Below are 20401 nucleotides of genomic sequence, written 5' to 3'. Positions count from 1 at the left end.
GCAGTGTGTTCTGGCGCTACCATCAGATCTCGTAAACTGCATTGCCGGGTGCCTATAGTCTGTTTCCATCTTTTTTATCCGTACATATGTTCTCAATCGCGCAAAGCACTTAGGGTGGAGCCCTGTAGCGCTTCAGAATGCAGCGCTTTTCAAGGAAGAAGTGGGCGTTCAACCACGTGGCAGGTGCAGCGCGATAATAAAAAAATAATCAGATCGAAAACTGAATGCTGTCGGGGCTGAACCTTTCTTGTGTTAGCTCCGACACTCGGGCAATGGTGGCGACGGTGGATACAAAGGAGCAGTATCTGAGAAATTTTGCTTACTTTCGCAGTGCCAACTGGAAATCGAAGCTCGGAACTGCAACGCGCCGATGAAGTGCCGGCTACCCACCCTTCCCAGGTTTCTACCGTAGAATCCACTGACGCAAGGGTCCCGGACCAGGAAATACGACAACACTTCTGAACCACATAATCAAGCTTCAACGCACCACGTGACGTGCTGCTACCCCATCTAATCAGCTATAAACGCCTACTGCGCACCGGTGATCACACTCCGGCAGTGGTGGCGGCGGCGGATACACAGGAGCAGCATCTGAGAAATTTTGCTCACTTTCGCAGGTTAGTTTTGCTGTTCTGCAAAATATTTTTCCGCACTTGTACCCATTCCTACGTTTTGCTGCTGCTCTACTGCCCGAGCAAGTGTTCCTTGTGTAACGCGTTTACTGAGAGAGTGTTGCTGAGCTTGTGTAGCGCGTTTACTGAGCAAGAATGTGTTTCTTATGTATCGCATTTACTAGCACTCTAAGGAAACTTCCTGTGCACTATCACCTTGGAACTATTGTAAGTGTGCAGCCCGTGCTTACGCCATGAGCAACGCCCCTGGCGAAACGTGTCTAGCATGTTTTGAGGAGATACTGACAGATGAAGAATGCATAAAATGTGCAGAATTTGGTCTGCGTTATCACCTCGGAAAGTGCTCAGGCATCGACGAGCGCATGTACAAATCTAAAGACGTTGAAGCGAGGGCGAGTATGAAGTGTCAGACATGTCGCTTAACAGCGTGTCGAAGCGCTGCAACTGCTCGACTGCAGGATGGCAATGTATCCATTGCTATGAGCAGGCAGTTGGCGGACATAAGCAGAGCGCTTGCTGCGCTTACAGTTAAGGTCGATGAGATAACGAGTCTTAAAGATGCAGTGAGCAACATTGAGACATCTGTGCAACACATGTCTGACACTTATGATAAGCTTATAGAAGCCTCAAATAAACTTGACAAGCAAATCGAAGCCCTAAAAAAGACAAGGAATACGCTCGAAGTAGCTAATAACAAGCAAACAATTGTTGTGCTGCGCATGGAGCTGAACGCCCTAAATCAATATAGCAGAAACAAAAACATGAAAATACATAGCTTGCCTAAAATTGAACGTGCAAATTCGATGGAAAAAGTGATTGAACTGGCAAGAAGGCTCGATTTGCTGGCGCTTACAAAGAATGATGTTGATGGGCTGCATCGCATTCCCTTAAGGTCAGACAAAACCCCAGTCGTGCTCATCAGATTTTGCAAACAGTCCACAAAAGGACTGTGGATTGCGAAGCGTAGCACTCTGAATCAATGCATAAAGGATGTTAAGTTTTTCGACAACTTAACAGCGCAAAACAAGAAGTTATTGTGGCTCGCAAAGACCAAAGCTGTGGAAGCACACTACCGTTTTGTCTGGAAAAAGGAAGGAAAGATATTTGATCGAAAGGAACCAAGTACTCGCGCTATCAACATCAACAATGAAAGCGACTTAGACAATTATCTAGAACAGACTGTGCGTTTCGTCAGAAAAGAAGTTAGTGAAAAATGGCCCATTTTCACGCTGATTCATTCCTAGAAGTGTTAACTTCTGGATACAGTACAAACAATAGCCTGTCCTTTATCACTTAAATGCGCGAAGTTTAGGAAACAAGGGAGTGGAAGTCGATGCTGAAATGAAGCAGATCAACTACTTTTAATTTTTTTGCTTTTACCGAGACGTGGTTCCGCTCGGAGGAAGACGTCATTCAATTTACTGGCTACAAACATGTAACTCCATTCAGGAAAGAAAAACGAAGTGGGGGTGTCACTATATACGCATGCCACAACTTATATCCTGACTGATTATACGGGCGTTTTTGAAGATTTCGAATGTGTTAGCCTGTTACACCGGAACATTTTTATCATTGCGCTGTACCGCCCACCTCAAGGTAACACAGAAGCCTTCCTTGAGTTTATTGAGACATGTTTAGATAATGCTAATTCAAATAAATGGCGTGTTATTGGACTTGGTGATTTTAATATTGATGTTATAAGTACATCTGCGATTCAAACGGCTTTAACAGAAATAATGCTACTGTATGGCTGTACAATTATGATTGAGTCCCCAACACAAGTAAACAAATCAACAGCAACAATAACAGATCTTTGCTATGCGAACGTTTCTCGCAACGCGGTTTTTTCCGGAGTGTTTTCGTCTGGTCTGAGTGACAACTTGCCGTTCTTTGCATTTGTCCTTTTAAGTAAAAAACGAACTACCCCTATTCATTCTCGTACAACGAATGATTTCAATGATATTGTTTTTTTCTGTGAGTTGCTGAATACAATCGATTGGACAGACGTCTACAATGCAACCGATTCAAATGAAGCGTACGAAAATTTCATTATAAAGGTTATTAACCATTACAATGTCGCTTTTTCTGTTATGGCAATCAGAAAATACAGAAAAGCCGATAAAGATTGGATAAACAAGGCTCTTTTATGAAAATAAAAGAAAAAAAACTTGATGTTCGCTAAATTTCTCCAAACGAGAGGTTCTGGGATATTAGCTGATTACAAAAAGTTTTGAAATGGTCTAAATGCTGATCTAAAAAAAAGAAAAGTCGTCATTTCACAGAAAAAACTTTTCAAACATAGGTAACAATCCTAGGCAGATATGGGAAGGAATTAAAACTCTCATCGGCAGCAAAGCTAACACAACACCCGTCGAAATGCTGGTCAAGGGTATTAACTATGACGGTGTTGCATTAGCTGAAAAATCCAATGAACACTTCCAGGAAGCTGGTAAATATGCCGGCTCAATTCCCTTGCCTAATAATACCTGTCTTACGTCATGCATTCAGATTTCCAACTATGACTCGATATTTCTGACGCCAACAACCGAAGCAGAACTCAAAACCATTATTAATTCTCTAAAAAAATACTTGTGCTCCTGGGGATGATATCTCACTATTGCCAATTGAAAATTCCATTAGTTGCCTTACAGAAACACTGACCTATATATTCAATCAGATGTTGGCTACTGACGTGTTCCCAGATAGATTAAAGATGGCACGTGTTACTGTTGTCTTTAAAGGTGGAAATAAAACAGAATTCGGTAATTACCGGCCAATTTCAGTTCTGCAAATTTTTTCTAAGATTGATGAAAGAATAATTTATACACGTTTCTTTGGCTTCCTTTCCGCAAGTATTGTGATAAGTGATCATCAATACGGTTTTCGACCTGGGAAATTGACTGAAACCGCATTGCATTATATAAAAAATGTCTTAGTTCGAAACATTCAATTGAAACACTTTACTATCGGACTATTTCTCGACTTCAGTGAAGTGTTTGATTTGGTTCAACATGACATTCTCTTAGCAAAACTAGAAATTTATGGAATTCGTGTCATTGCAAGAAGCCTTATGAAAAGCTACCTCACTGCGCGTAAACAATACACAAAGCTACATAACGACACTCGCTCTAACTAAGGAACAATGAAATATGGAGCACCTCAGGGATCAATATTAGGACCCCTTTTATTCACTGTGTACATAAATGATATTGCAAACATTCCTTCATCTTCGAACATTATCCTATATGCCAACGACACTAACATCTTCTTTTCTGGTCCCAACCTAAACAAACTTGAGCACAGAGCGAATAGTTGGCTTGAAGAATTAGAGGGATGGTTGAGGGTAAATCAGCTAAGATTAAACGTGAAAAAACTAATTTCATTTTATTCTGTGCTAAAAACAAAGCAATACACCACAACCGAAAACTCTATTTTGGTAATTCAGAAATAACATGCAACAGTAGCTGCAAGTTTCGGGGCGTACACCTCCGCAATGACTTGAGCTGGTCTGATCACGTGAGTCATGTAAAACTGAAAATGGCTCGATCCATTGGTGTTATAAGCCGTATTAACGATCTTCCACATTCGGTGGCAAAGCAGCTATACTTTTATCTCGTTCATTTGCACCTCACATACTGCAACTTAGTTTGGGGCGCGTGTAATAGAACCGATGCACAAAAACTACTTACCAAGCAACAAAAAGCATTGCAGCTAATAACTAAAAGGCCAGATAGACATAGACATAGCAATTTATTTTCTACTTTTCGTGCATTTTGTTTCACTGAATGCTACAAACTTAAATTGATGATTCTTATTTATAATCGTATAAAACAAGATTTTGCTTCATTCTGCAACATGTACCTCACTCGTCACATTGAATATAACTTGCGAAGGACGTCACTTGTTTCAGCACGATCTAGAACAAATTATGGTACCCATACACTTGACCATCAAATAGTAGATATATGTAACAGTTTTCCTTCTGTAGTAGAATTATCACAGATAAGCAGATCTGTACATCATTTTAAAAAGAAAGTAAGATTACTCTTCGATCCAGGATGAAGTGCTTGATGCAATATGTTTTGCCACTTGCGATGTATACTTTTGTTCACCAGGTTGTACTTCACTGATGTTCTATTGTTAAGCTACGCACATTGTTAGCTCCACTTGAATTCTGATTTATGATAGATACTATAGCACCTCTTCATTCATTTTATCTATTCACAACTTTATTAGGATGAACTTATTAACATGAATTGGTTTTTATAGGTTTTCGTACTTCTATAGCGAAATTGCTTGAAATTACATGACTTCTATACAGTGATGTTGATGAATTGTGCTGTACTGAATTTTTTCGCTTTCCTCACCATTGTCCTTGTTTTTGTTTTTTCGGTTTTTTGTTCATGAAACTGTTTGAACGAGTATATGTCTCACTCCTTTTTTTTTTGTTCACGAGCCGGAATGTAGGCCTAGTCAGGAAACAGTTTCGTCTGTTTCCTTTTACCTCATCTCAGTGGCATGTAACTGTAGTGTACACATGCCAGAATAAAGTATTGTTATTAATAATAAAATTATTATTAATAATATTAAAATTAAAAACCAATAACACACTTCGTAACTTTAATAGCACAAGTCTTTACAAACTGCTTTTGGAAGTCTCAAAAGTTTGTACATCATGCTGCCAGACACGCCTGGGCACCACACACAAAATGTTGATCATATTTGCGTGTGTGTTCTGATGCTTTGGCGCACCACAATTTATGCTTAAAATAATCAGTAAAAACTAGCCATCTGAAGTTTCCTTTATGTTTTTTACAAGAATAAAGGAGTTCATATGAAAAAGGCTCTGGCTTTCGAACTACCACAGCAGAACCAGATACTGATGTTGAGCCACAGCTGATGTGTACAGTGCACACACATGCATGGCGTACAGCAAGACGCAGATATAAACCACCGTAACAAAGGCTCGACTGATAGGACTTTACTTATTCGCTACCATGCGCACCCACTGCTATTTGCAGCATGTTGGCCTACCACTTCACAATAACTGCAGATGAAATTTTTTTTAATGTTTCATGGCATTTTCCATGTCTTTAAGCCATTATTAGTCACTATGACCGCAAAGCCTTTTCTATGCTAAATGCAACTATTATAACAAAAATGAGCTTGAAGGGCTAAGGTGGGTAGGCTTAAATATTCTAGTAGGGTTGCAACACGCACTTAAAGGGGTGTAAAAAAATATGCGAAGCTGACACAAAAACATAAATAAAACTTTCAGGTAGAACAAGTTTTTAAATGAACTGATTAGCATAACAGCAGTGTATATTTTAACAGGAACACTGTGTTGCCACGTTGTTGTAATATACTTTCAAGTTTCTTAGTCAGTGACCTTTTTTGGCCTTATGTGTGAGCCTTTCTGTCCGTAATGTTACCAACGAAGTCTAGGCAATCTTGGTCAAATGTTTCTCTTTCACTTCGTTAAAGAGAAGCATGCATATGCCTTCAATCAAGAGACCAAAGTGGCTGATGAACCGGTGAGGAAGGATGTCCCAGCAACAGGGCAATGAGTAAAAGGAAACCAGTGCCGCCACTCGCTAGATTTCCAATCGCACTTCTCCTTCATGGACTGTGGCAGTCTGGTAACGAGGTTGGGAGGGGGGGGGGGGGGGGGCTTGATCTCCACCAAACAATCGTCCACACGGGCCATTGTAGTAGGGCTTCCTGCGTGTGATGAGCAAGATGTGCTAGAAAGTATAGGCCAGTGCTAAAAAAAAACAGCAGAGAAATTTTCAAAAATTGCACACAATCTTGTCAAGCAAAGAAGTAAACTTATAGCAAGAAAAAAAAGGAGCAAGAAAAGTGACAACCGACAAGGCAATACTGTCACATACGTGCCAACTTTGAATTAACGCTTTCGCATGCAGCTTGCAGAGCTATACTTACACAAAAGTGGTTCATGTTTCTTTGAGAAAGTTACTGCACAAGCTAGCAAATGTAAAATAAGAGCAAAAATATGAAATACACCTAGAATGTTTACGAAATGCTCTGCAGAAAATGCAAGAGAGTTTATTTTGCTGAAAATTGGGGCTTGAAGAGATGTGTACATAACACAAGAATGATGACAAAAAAAATAATTATGCTGGAAGCACTCTTTGGCTATGATTGTCTAGATTATCATGGTTAACACGCATGTGTAACGCATACCTAATCATAATGAAACTTCTTTTGTAGGTGCATGTTGAAGCTATATTTACTATGCAGTTGTGCTGTGCATTTTATATAAACTCACAACCAGTGAATCAAGCTTTACGGTTTGGCCAGGAAGAAACCAACAGCAGACTGCATATTCCAGAAAAACATCACTTCCAATGTGGAAACAGGCATGCAGGCGACACACAGCCAACTGTTAAGTAGAGTAGGTTGCAGGCCTCGCTTATTGGTTAGTAAAGGAAGACTATGTAAGAGTATCAAGTAGGATACTTGTCTAAAGAAAAAAACAAAAGAAGACACGCTAAGTAAGACTTGTGCCGTCTTATCAGGTGCCTGCCCGTGAAAGGTTGATTAGGTACACCACCGCTTGTCTTGTTTTTTTTGTTTTCTTTGTTGAACGTTTCGTCATTGGTAATAAAAAAGATGTCCTTTAGGTCGATATTAAAAGCAAACTTTTCATTGTACACACGTTTTAAGTAGAAAATATTGTTCACCAAGTGACCAAAAAATCATCACGCTAAAGGCGATTCTGTTTCTACTGTATCAGTAAAGTGTTAAGCAATCAGGGTACACAATGCACTCTCAGCAGGTAGAAATTGCAAATAAAAAGCAATACTGTTTTGTAGTAGCCTATTTTTTGCTTTATACTATTTACCCTCCATGTACAAAACGATATAAAGACTATTTCTTTCAAATGTAAGTATAAATAAAAACAGAGGCAACGGTGCAGCACTCTCTCAAACTTAGCTGCGCACCACAGTGCACACATAACTGCAATACTGTGATGCACAGCTTATCGCCTATTATACAAATTATTATAAAGTCAGTAAAAAAAGCATGTCAACACATTCTTTTTAATGTTACTAGACTCCTTGCTTGAACAACCAATGTAGCCATATACTCTTAGCACTAATACATATCTTATTGAAAGGGTAAGAAAAACACTGTGTAACCAGCGTTTAGTTTTAGGGAAATTTGAGTGTTTACAGTCAATTTATTTAGATATTAACATAAGAATTACATCAAACTTCTTCTTTAGGCACATCAATACTACAAAAGAAGGAAGTTCCCACCTAAGTAGAAGGGTTGCTTTCTGTTGGATGAGTGAAACCAATTGTCTGTAAAGAGCTTGGTCACGCCTATGAGCACACTATACATGTACTTAACAGTCTGATCAGTGACAATGCCAAAGTGCTTGAGTCTACAGAGGGGGGATGGGCACTTAATGTAGTTGGCTGTGTCCTTGGATTGTGCGGTAAATTTAATGTCTTCCTTCACAACCCTTGCCATTCTTTCTTCACCAGGTTGTGTGTTCGTGTACCGTTGTGCACTTAAAAAGCAGCCTCAGTGTTACAAACATAATATCAACAGTTCATCACAGGTCAGATGTCGCATATATTGGCCACTATTTGGTAGTATTGCACAGTTTGAGTACTAACAGCTTTTTCCTCCTTGTTCATTGCCACTTATCTATCCAAGTAATTAGCAACAAAAGTAGGCAGTGAGCAGTGTATCTCAAGAATATCATGTATTAGAGCACAAGGCATTGCTACATAACAGTGGTAAAAACAGCTCTAAAAAGCACAAAAGCTGCCAAATAGCACAAAAAATATTCACTAATAACATTGCACAGGCTTCCTCTTATTTCTCTCACTACTTAACAAGGAATATTTGTTCTGTCTGGCTCTCTGTGAAGTACATTAACAAATTCACTTATCTTCATGTATTTTTGTCGGGCTACAAAGGAGTAAAAATGTGAACCACAAACTATTATAATACATATCCTGGTTTCTCTGTGAAAAAACAGTGTATTCCATTTGCATATGGCTCCTGTGCTAATCCCGAATTCGCACATTGTGCACTGAACTGCAGCTTTCAGTTACGCATTAAGAAACCACTGCCACATCAATTACTGCACGGCTCAGCTGCAGTGGCACTATGTTATACTCATCTTCGCGCTAAATAAGTTGGGGAAAGGCACATAATTCAGCAATGAATGCCCCCCAAGCTTTGCTTTAAGTGGTTTGTACTAGAAGGTAACCTTGATGCACATGGCTGCCATTAAGATAGCAGCAAGGAAGCTTAAGAAACAAGAAACGCGTTTACACACCACAGATACCTTGAATTGAACATGGGATGTCAAAAAATGTTGGCGCGCTTGTTCACCATAATAATTTGTGCTGGCATACAGAGCAGCAGTAATGCTACATTACGCAGCTTCATCCATACTTTATGGCATTTTAACAGCTTTGTGTTCTTTTATGGACGAATCATTGGTGTGTTTTCATGCCACGTCTAAAAGCAATTGTGAGGCCATGCGCATGCTTTTCACGCATAAAAAAAAGAAAACTGGAAGATTTCTGCACAGACCAGTTTTTATTTACTGTGATCTTACCTGCAGTGACTACAACATAAAGCCGATATGTTAGCGATTTGAGCTAGAGGTAAAAAAGAGTATTTAAGCTAAAGACTTGGTAATAAATAAAATATATGTATTTTGTACAGGTGTCTGTAAAACAATCCAGAGCACCGTGTAGGTGGCTGCTCATTAGCAGAGCACACCCACAAAATAGCAACAATTATCTGCACGTGCGTAGCAACTCCATTTCGCAAGCCTGGCTCCCAGTGTATACAGTCAGGCTTCACGTGCCATTAAACATTTGTGTGGTTCGTACCTCTTATTGCTGCAACAACACATCCGAGAAAATGGCAATCAGGACCCGTTACCTACAGCGTGGTTGCATTTTGTGCAGAGTAATGTCTACATTCACGTGTAATCTTTGTCCAACCTTAATGTCTTCCCGTTATGAATGTATAATTTATTATAGCTTTAATTATTATTGCACCTAAATGAACTCCTAAATAGTCCCAATTTGGTGTGACCAGTCTAATGAGTGTCTTGATATTCATTATTCTCCATTGCTATTTGGAACACTTAATTCCTTCTAGTTACCAGTAATCCCATTATTTAATAAGCAGTGTACTTTACTATGGATTATTAAAGGTGTCATCTAATGTCCGTGCCTTGTTAATTTTGTTAGTTTTCTAAAGGAGTCTTGAAACTCTTAAATACTCTGTCACTCCCCTTTGCTTATCTCACTTTACATGCTGTATTTATTTGTAGAGCAGTAGTATACCGCTTCAAGGTTTTCGCAACAAGTTCTGTAGATGCTCACATTTTGTTACTAACCAGATGCTCACATTTAGTTTTTAATGAGCCTGTCGAGCGTTTTGCTTCAAGAGGCTGATGCAAATTGTGATTTAAACTCTGCTAGAAAACGTAGAAGTGGGGAAAAATGAACAACAGAAGCGCCTACGTCTACTTTTCAGTGCAGTGTCATTCATAATCGGTTACCGGCTCGGCCAACTGATTTGATGCCAACTAACCTATAAACATTCGTGCGCATGCTGCATCTAGTGGATAGATATTTTTAGAGACTGCCTCCACACAACCCTCCAGTGCTATGCTAAAAGACACCCTATTTTATTTTTATAGGTAACCTCTATTTAGATACATATGGGTCCGGGTTGAGCTTCCTACACACATAGCAGGTGCGCGGACTCCTGCATTTACATTTTTATCGGTGCCCTCCACCGACGCGCAGTCACTGCTTCGGCATTCTAAAGGTTTTGTAGGCCGGCCTGTGACCAAGGCCAATCCCGCAGCAAAAGCATCACTTTTCACTGTGAAATGTTTCATACATTGCAACTACTAAATGACATTACCAAGCCCTACATACCATCAACAAATTCAGCAAAGGAGTAGCCGCAAGAGCGTCCAACAGGCTATGGAACCGTACCATGTTACTAACAGATGCACGGGCCGGTGCATCAACGCAGCAGCTAATGTCGTACAGCAATGACCTCAATATATTTTCACCATGCTTCCAAATGATGTGGCCAAATGCGTTGAGCTCCTCTACAAATTTGCTCATGAACTGAATCATGTCCGGGTGCTTTCCAAACCAAAGTCTTTCAATCAGAAAGTTCTTTCTTCAGCTTTCTGGTGTCAGTTTATTTATTAGCAGTTCATTCAGCCATATATAAGATGACGAGGCTTTGAAGACAGGGCTGCCATCAATATTATAAGTAGCAGTCAAATCCACCCAACTTATTTTGCCACTCCGCCTCAAATTTTCGGATCCTGGTCTACTAGGGATGTCACGTAGGGCTGTGGAGTTTTGTTCAGTCTGTGTTCTTATCTTAATATTATTCTGGGAAAGTTCTTTCTTTGTCTTGGCCAGCAGTGCCTTGATCTGCTCAGTGAGATAAAGGACTACAAAGAAATCGCCTTTTGATTTCAAGGTTCTTACAACAGTGTTCACAGCACACTCTATACAACGCTGGTGTGTGTCACTTACAGCTTGTAAAAGTCGGCCACACAGGTCACAGTAGTAATGACATTTTACAAGGCACTGCAACCTTGCCTGCCACAAATTCCTGAAGATGTGCTTAGACCGAGGATGTACTGCTCTCTTAAATCCAAAAAGCTCGTCCATGAGGCGGAGCAGATCCTCATTGCGACCCACGTTAGTCAGTGCCTCACAACAAACACCATTATCATTATTATAGCGGCTGCTTTGGTGGTGGTTGAGCCTGGCAGAGTCGATCCGTCGAGGTCAGTGAAGTCGGATGCAAGTAGTTCCGCACCTTTCAACATTGGTGCCTCCGGTGATGTGAAGCAGTCTTCTTGTGACAATACGCAGTTATCAGCTATGTCATCAAGCGACCCGTTGCTATCGTCGAAACAATTCTCCGAGTCAGACAGCCGAGGTTCAGCATCCTGCTGCGCCGGCGGCTCGCATCGCGCACCTTCACAATTTATTTCTTCGGACACATTCTCAATGTCTTCGTCTCAGCTCTGGTCCAGAAATTCTGCTGTTGCAGTAGACGGCTGGTCGCCTCCTAACGTGCCGCCCGCTTTCGCTGCTGCAGGCGGCCCGGGCGAAGGAGCAAGTGCACTGCGAGTTCTTTCTTTCTGGAGCCTTCAGTACAGCGTCGACCGGGGAACGATGAACAGCTCATCTTTATCAAGATAGCGTTTTCGTCGCCGTTTGCGGTCACTCATGTTGTCAATCGCGAAGTAAATTCATGTTAGTCAAGCACGCAAAAAACATCGGTCTGACCAAGAGCCGAGCATGCGCACAGATGCGTACTACAGCTTTGATGTCGATTTATCTTCGTTCGACGCTTACTTATAAAATACCTGGCGAACTTCAAATACACAAAATAAAGTGTAGAGCGGTCATACTACAATCTGTTGAACAAACAAAAACATTTTCGCATAATTCGCTTTATTTTTTTTGTTTTCTTTAACGAGCATTTGGTGTTTTTTCAACAGTTTTAACAGAGCAGCCACTGATTAGTTCTATACATGGCAGCAAGTACAGAAAAGTTATTATGCATTGAACTCTGTGATACAACGTACTTGATGAACTGAATATTTTGGAAGTTAGCAAACTGTCGCGTCACCTGAGAACAATAAACAAAACACACAAAATTATTGTACTAGTGAGTTTGCTGCTCAAAAGATGGCGCGACAACCTGTTCCCTCCTGATATTTAGGCTAAAGACGTACCGAATACCGATACATTGAGCTTATGGGGAGTTTCTAAACACGTATGATTGAATGCTGAACGCATTCCTCTCCACCGTCATGGCACAGACAAGTGGTAGCGCTGATTTTCAATATTGCTTTCCCGTGGGGCCAGTAACGACCGGTGCCTCGGAGTCGGAGGCACGCGCTTTGATTCGACAGCTATGTATATACTGTAAACATTTGAGGGAGATCGCTGCGAGCATGTATTATGGCCAGCACCGAGAATATTTGCACGTGCTATTGCCCCAAATGCTCTTCTACTTGTATGAATAAAAAAGAAGTAAACAAGAATTGAACCAGGCTGCGAGAATTGAAAACGTGAAAGGAGAAGTTTCTTGCGGTGTTGGTGTAGTTGAGAGGAAGGCGAGTGGGGGGAGGTCGAAGCTACCAATCATATGCAATGTGGCTTGCGTATACATGCTAACGCACGCACGAACATTAAGTAGTGTGTATCCCTGCCACCCTCGCTATTGCTTTCCTTGCTATGTACTGACTCCTGCATGCTCGGTCATCCCACTGTAATGTGAATAAACTATTTTTGTTGTATGCAGCGCATCGAAGCCGAACAATAGAGAATTCCGTACAAGCGTGCTCAAAAACACATCTCAATCAGATATGGTTTTACTTAGTGCGAGAGTATGCGCCTGATATATTCGTGCTCAAGAGGCATATTTGCAGAGCTCTACAATTTGTATTTGGCCGGAAGCTAGGTGCAAGTAAGCATTTTTTTTCGTGTTCTTGGCGCGTGCGCACTCGGCATATCTTACGAAGAAAGCCTTTAGCATCACGTGCCAAAATATTTTTCCAGCACATTTTCGGCAGGAACACAGAAGGTGTTTATTGCATGTAGTGTTATCCTTCCGCAGGAGGAGCGTGTTAACTTGAGCTCATTGGTACATACATCAAAACAGCGTGAAAACAACGCAGACAACAAAGAGCAGGCAGCTGACAGTAGCTCCGCAGTACACGATGGGACCCGTTACAATGCTGGTGCAATTACGGGCACGTACTTTTGATCACAATATGGCCTGAGCACGGATAGAATTTCCTGATCGCACGCATCTCGTCGCTGCCACACGTGTCACAACTGCATGACCGGGATAGAGTTTGTGGAGACGCCACTCAAAAAATAAAGTGGGATACAGATAGCCTAATAGTGTCGATCCTCACTGGGTAAGATCACTTTGAAAGGTAACCGTGTAGCACAACCTGATCCGTGAGCCTAACAGGGTGCCTTCATTGCAATCGAAATCGGAGGTATGCATCCATCTTCTATGACCCCATCTGTGCAGCAAATTGAATGCCTTTATTTCGGACAGACGATGCTGCAAAGGCTACGTGGCCAACCACAATCCGATATATTACGCAGCTATACCCAGGGGCGTAGGCCGAATTTTTTTTTTACGGGAGGGAGCACGGGCTCGGTGTGCCACACCCGGCTTTAACTGCCTCTACCCGACATATACCCGACATACGCACCAGTACGTGCAGACCGTACACGTATCATGTTCACTGAGCAGAATTAAAAACTAAGCAAGTTGTACGCGTTACGCATTGTTTACATCAACCAGCTGTAATGAGGACTGCAAATTGAGAAGTCAAACTCTTTTATTGTTCATACCCATATGCATTCATCTCGGCTGCTTAAGGGATACACACTATATTATAAAAGCAAATGAAAGCTTCAACTTGGGCAATTTTACGCCCTCTCATATATGTGCATGATTGCGCTGAGCGAAATTCATGATCGAGTGACTGTTTGAAAACAGGACCGAAAATGACGAACACAACTGATTTATAGAGCCGCATACCCTTATTTCATTCATGAAAAAAAATATTTAGAATGTGAAGAGTATACGGTGTACCATATTTTTTTCACGTGTGGAAACTGCTGTATTGGAGAATATGAAAATACACACACACACGCAAGTACACACACATATCTATATATATATATATATATATATATATATATATTATATATATATATATATATATATATATATGCATACACATGGAGCCCATATCCAAGTGATGCAGATGCACAAAATATTGTTGTGAATTCTTTTCTAATCACTTGCAGAATTTGACGCATTCCACGTAAAAAACACACGAAATCATGGAGGCATATTATATCTTATGCCTAAATCACACGATCACGCGAGCTCTGGATCTAATACCCTCAGTGAAGAAGCTAGAAATTAAATGTATCACTTCACTGACAGTTAACCGCTAGATTAGTTTGACATACACATATGCAGATCATGATCAATCGCCCGAATCGACCAGCTTTTACTAAAATCACGTTGCGAAATATGTGCTCGTGTGTATACACGCTTTTGCAAAAAATACGGTTCAAAAAATTGTGCAGGTACGGCCTTCATTCTTCAGGCGTGTGTGCATTTTGGTCTCTCAGCGCACACTACCGTGCATGTCACGAATTCACGCCTCGACCTCGTCTTCTCTGGTGAAATTTTATGCAGGAATGGCAGCAGCCTCGCTTAGAGTTCAGTTAATTAGCTCCGACACGAAGGCATATATATGTTTTTATCCTTGCGGTGCAGCACAATTGAGTGGCTCAAAATGCGTACCCCGCGGTCGGGGCACTGAAGAATCAGTTCAGCAAGATCCATATGCGAGGTATTTTTGAATAGCAATTACAGTTCCTTGATATTTGTTGATACTGTTGACAGTGCACTTGATTAAGTCACATCACAAGCACCTACGTACGCCTTCATCGATACCACAGTTTTATGTAGCCCACTCTTTATGTAACGTGTCATATGAAACTTTTGTTGAATGAAATGACTAAATGAATATTAAGCCCATTTATGCGAACTCAATAACGTCGGTTTGACAGGGTGACATGCAAGCAGCCCAAGAACTGCAACTGTGGGTATGACCACAATATCCATCCTGCCAGGAACAGTCAGGCCACTATTTGAATAGTGAGAGCCCTTGAAATTCAGCCCAACGCCCTAATTCAAGTACCTAGACCGCCTTATCATCAGTGGCAAACACGACGAGTTTATTCAGGTGCCCTTTTCTTCAGAACACAAACGTCACTCAACTTGCCACTCTTTACTAAGGAGTGAATATGCTGTTTCGAGCGATTCGCGGACAAAGATAAAAAATAATGCCACGCATAAGCAAGTTTCATTTCACAGCATGGACCTGTAAATGAACGAGCGCAAAGTCACAAGTCCCCCCCTCAAAAAATAAAAACGGAGTCAGATTAACCCTGGCGCTAGTTCCAGCAAATAGCCTCACAACTTCGCGGATGCATGGCATGCGACGAGCGCGCCGCCTGTTGCCGACTACGCGCCACACGTACGTCACACACTTTCACGCCTGCGCTTTCTCTCGTAGCCATTAGTTTTATTACCAATGGTTTCGGCCGGCAGAGCAGTCTTCGTCAGGGTTCGCAAACCTTGACGAAGACCGCTCCACCGGTAGAAACCGTTGGTAATAAAGTTAAGGCAACCGCTGAGTTGCGTTTCTTCTCTTCCCAAGTACGTTTGGGCCATTGAAAAAGCTTCTTCATATATATATATATATATATATATATATATATATATATATCATGGTACACAGTGACCGGGAGGATAGCACCAGCAGCAGGAAAGGCGTAGCCAGGGAGTGAGCAGCCGCGTGAGCCAGGCGATTGCAATGGGCTTCCGCATGTGTCTATCTTCTTCCTCACAATAGCTTCGATATCGAGAGGTAGCCGTCTTGGCAACCTAGACAGAGGGCAGAGGGTCATAATTTGGCTTTATACGGTTAATGTGGACTGTTTCTCGCACCCGACGGCGACAGTCGGAAGACGCCCTAACCGGTTCAACCACATAACAAACAGGTGAGGTCTGCGCAACCACGTCGTAGGGTCCATGATACCTCGAAGAAGCTAACAAGAAAGGCTGAAAGCAGCAACGGGTGGGACAGAAAGCCGCACGAGAGAGTCGATGGTGAAAGGTTCAGGAGGAATGTCAGAGTCGTGACGCTGTTTTTGGTCACACTGCTGATTGTAGGTGAAAGAACGGGCAAGTAGTCGGCGTTTCTCAACGTGGTGAGCCGAGAAAAGCCACCGCAGACACAGGCTGGTAGTCGTCAGCGTCTGGATGATAAAAGAGAATCGTATCAATGGTGCTGGCGGATTGACGGCCGTTTACCAAGAAGAACGGTGCGAATTATGTGGTGGCTTGGGAGGCGGTGTTTTAAGCAAGTGTGACAAATGGAATAACGAGTTCCCAATTGCAGTGGTCTGACGCAACATTCATCGACAACATGTTACCCAGAGTTTCCCAAGATCCCTTTGTCTGTAGGTGATACGCGGCTGGGGTTCGGTGAATAATTCTGCGTTCGGATAGAAGTGATTGCAACGCGCCTGAAAGAAATACACGGCCAAGGTTAATGAACAGTTCACGAGGGGCACCATGGAGGAGAACAAAGCTGCGTAGAATAAACGAGGAAACGTCTTGGGCTGTTGCGGCAGGTAATGTAGCGGTTTCGGCGTATCTAGTCAAGTAATCCATGGCGACGACAATTCAGCGGTTGTCAGAGCCCTTGCATGGGAGAGGCCCATGCAAGGCAATGTCAACGCGGTGAAATGGGTGGACTGGGCAGGGAAGCTGCTTGAGAGGTGCTGTCGAGAGGTGCTGTGTATAGGTGCGAGACTGGTTTGCGTCGTTGGTAGGCAAAGCTTGAGTGTACATATTTGCAGACAAAGCTGTACTTTCCGCGCCAATAATAGCGTAGGCGAAGGCGCGTGCATGACTTGAACGCACCGCCATGGCCACACTGAGGGTCATTGTGGAAAGCGGAGCATAGATCGCGACGAAAATTGTGGGGCACGATCAATAACCTTGTGTGGCCATCGTTGTGGTAGTTTCGGCGGTACAAAAGACCATCGCGGATAGCGTAATGCGGCACCTGGCGGCGTAGCGCTCGTGTAGCAGGAGGCTTGGCAAAATGTTAATAATTGTGGCAAATCATGAGTCATTTCGTTGCTCCGAGTCGATGTCCACGATGTCAAGTGGCGAAACATTGTGATTGTGACTAGATGCGTTGGTGTCTTAAATAAGTCGGAAGCGTGACAGGGTGTCGGCATCAGAGTGTTGTTTGTCCGAACAATATACGACACAGATGTATTCTTGGAGTAGGAGCGCCCACTGAGCGAGGTGACCTGACGGGTCCTTGAGGTTCAACAACATAAACAGGGCGTGGTGGTCTCTGACGTCGTCAAAAGGATGACCGTAATAATAGGGGCGAAACTTCGGCAGAGGCAATATGATGGCCAGACACTCTTTCGTTTACGGTGTAATTGATCTCATACTTTGTGAGTGCATGACTGGCATGCGCAACCACGTATTCAGCGTTGGAATCGTCATGCTGTTCGAACACAGCACCAAGGCCGACACCACTGGCATCAGTGTGAATTTCTTTGCGTGTGCTCAGAGCGGAGTGACGCAAAAGTGGTTGAGATGTAAGCAGGCGTCGAGGTGTCATGAACGCATCGTCACAAGCTTCTGACCAGGTAGATAGGTTGTTGTTGTCTTAGAGGAGTGCATTGAGAGGTGCGAAGACCGTAGCAAAATCTTGAACGAAGCACCGAAAATAGGAGCGTAGGCCAAAAAAAGTTCGCAGTGCTTTCAAATTAGTAGGCTTCGGAAACTCGGATACGGCACGAAGTTTAGCAGGATTGGGAGACGACTTGGCCTAATATAGTTAGTTTCCGAGCGGTGAATAGGCACTTTTTCAAGTTAAGCTGGAGACCAGTATTTTGAACACAGGACAAAACTTGATGCAACCGTTGTAGATAGGTTGGGAAATCTGGCGAAAGACGACAATATCATCTGAATGGCAAGGGCAAGTGTGCCACTTCAGGTGGCGTAAGATGGTGTTCATCATGCGTTCAAAGGTGGTTGGCGCGCTACACAGACCGAATGGCATTGCAATGAATTCGTACAATCCAACTGGTGTTACAAACGCGGTTTTCGAGCGGTTAATTTCAGCCATGGACACTTGCCAGTAGCCGAAGCGGAGATCCAAGGAAGAAAAGAAGTCTGCTCCTAGGAAGCAGTCGAGTGCGTCATCAATTCGTGGCAACGGGTACACATCCTTTCAGGTAATCTTGTTAGGCCGGTGATAATCGACGCAAAATTGCATTGAGTCATTTTTCTTCCGAACAAAAATGACAGCTGATGCCCAGGGACTTTTGGAAGGTTGAATGACACCCCGTTTAGACATGTCATTTACCTGTCGTCGATGAGGCCCCTTTCACTGGCCCATAGTTGGTAGGGACGCTGTCGAATGGGCGCATGACTTCCGGTGTCGATGCAATGCGAAACAGCCGTTTTGCGGCTGAGTGCCGTTTTTGGCAGCCAAAAGAGGAAGAAATATCGTCGAGCAAGCAAAGAAGTTGGGCTCACTGTGTCACCGTAAAGTCGCTGGCTATAGCTGGTGTGAAACATCGCGGTAGTGGCCGAGAATTTGATGTCTCGAGAGTGGCCGTATCAGTGGGGTCGTGCATGGTGTCGAACGTCGAAGTTGACAGCGGCTAGGCTTTGCCGAAGGCTTCCCGGCGGCGCAAAGTGATTGGTTCAGGCGATGGTTTAGTGATGTGCATCACGGAGGTTCTTAATTGGAACTCGAGGACTGCAAATGGCAATGACCAAGATTGGCGGGGAACTAGAAGTGCAGACGGTGCGGAAAGCACTGAGCCACCGTCTTCAGAGTCACAAGAGTTAGCGACAAGAACAGTAGACTGGGCAGGCACAATGGTGTGTTCACTGTGTGTGTGTGTGTGAATGGTGTGTTTCCTGTGTGTTCTTGTCATGATGACGTCTGTCGAAAACGGTAACAACTCAAGTTCAGTGCGGGCACGATTGATTCTCGCACGGCGTGTAGAGAAGAAATCCCACCTTAATATCACGTCGTGAGAACAAGATGGCAACACAATGAATTCGATCGCATAAAAAACATCCTCGATGACGACACGGGCTGTGCATGCAGACACCGAATGGCTCGATTTCTGCGCGTCGGTTGTACGAAGGGGAAGTCAAGAAACAGTGGTCATGACTTATCTGGTGTGGCGGAAAACGCGCGTGTCAATCACTGAAAAGGCAGTGCCGGTGTCGACAAGGGCTAGCGTCCATGTTCCTTCTGTAGTGACTTCAATAACGTCTTGCGGAGAAATTTGAGGCTTTACGCATTTCGCTGGAACTGCAGTTCTCGCCTGCTGAACTGCGCCACTTAGTTTTTCTGGCGCACAAGGCTCCGCCGTCGGTGCATGGGGGCGGCGGTGCGGAGACAGCCAATGGTGAGAGGAGGTGGGGTCCGGGAGGTAGGATCAGATCCTTAGACGTCTTAATAAGTGTGGCGGGGCTGACGTGGTGCATACGTGACCCATGTTGGACGCACACTGCTGGAAATAGGCGGTGCACGAAAGCGACAGTAACGGGCCACATGTCCAGGAAGGCCACAATGAAACCTATTTGGATGGTTGTCTTCCAGGTGCCAGGAGTCGTCGGCTCGTACATATAGTACGACTGGGCGAGCCAGTGGCGATAGTGGCGGGTGATTAGGCAGACTATGTGGGTTGTAACTTTGCAGAACAGGCCTGAAAGTGACGGTGGCGTACGTCAGGGGAGCAGCAGTTCGAGCCTGATAGAGAGAAGTCGGGACTTCTTCAGCGACCTGGTGGTTCCTGATGTTTTGCTGAGTGGTTGTCAACGCAATATTTCACTGGTCATGAACAAGTGGCATCAGCAAAAGCTGGCAAGTGAACTCTTCACGGACGAAATGCTTAATCTGTAGCAGCAGAGATGAGATTTCAGCAACAAAAGCGAATTTTGACATCGAATTTCCCTGTGGATGAGAGTGGCGCGTGGCTCTGCGTTGTTTGCACAGCTCATCACAGAATGAAAAGTCCAGGCACTGTGGAAGGGTTCTTTGCTAGCAG

General features: G+C 43.2%; 1 long non-coding RNA gene across 1 annotated transcript in view; it reads left to right on the top strand.

The window, feature by feature from the left end:
* Positions 1-252: 252 nt before the first annotated feature.
* LOC142796239 (uncharacterized) overlaps positions 253-20401 on the top strand; it is a 42684-nt gene continuing 22535 nt past the window's right edge. Inside the window, exon 1 of the long non-coding RNA XR_012893641.1 lies at positions 253-617. This is a non-coding gene — a long non-coding RNA (uncharacterized LOC142796239). The remainder of the gene's footprint in view (positions 618-20401) is intronic.

This window comes from Rhipicephalus microplus, chromosome 2 (assembly GCF_043290135.1).
Source record: "Rhipicephalus microplus isolate Deutch F79 chromosome 2, USDA_Rmic, whole genome shotgun sequence".
Lineage (NCBI taxonomy): Eukaryota > Metazoa > Arthropoda > Arachnida > Ixodida > Ixodidae > Rhipicephalus > Rhipicephalus microplus.
The sequence above is the reverse complement of the archived record's forward strand: the minus strand, read 5'-3'. Positions and strand labels throughout refer to the sequence as shown.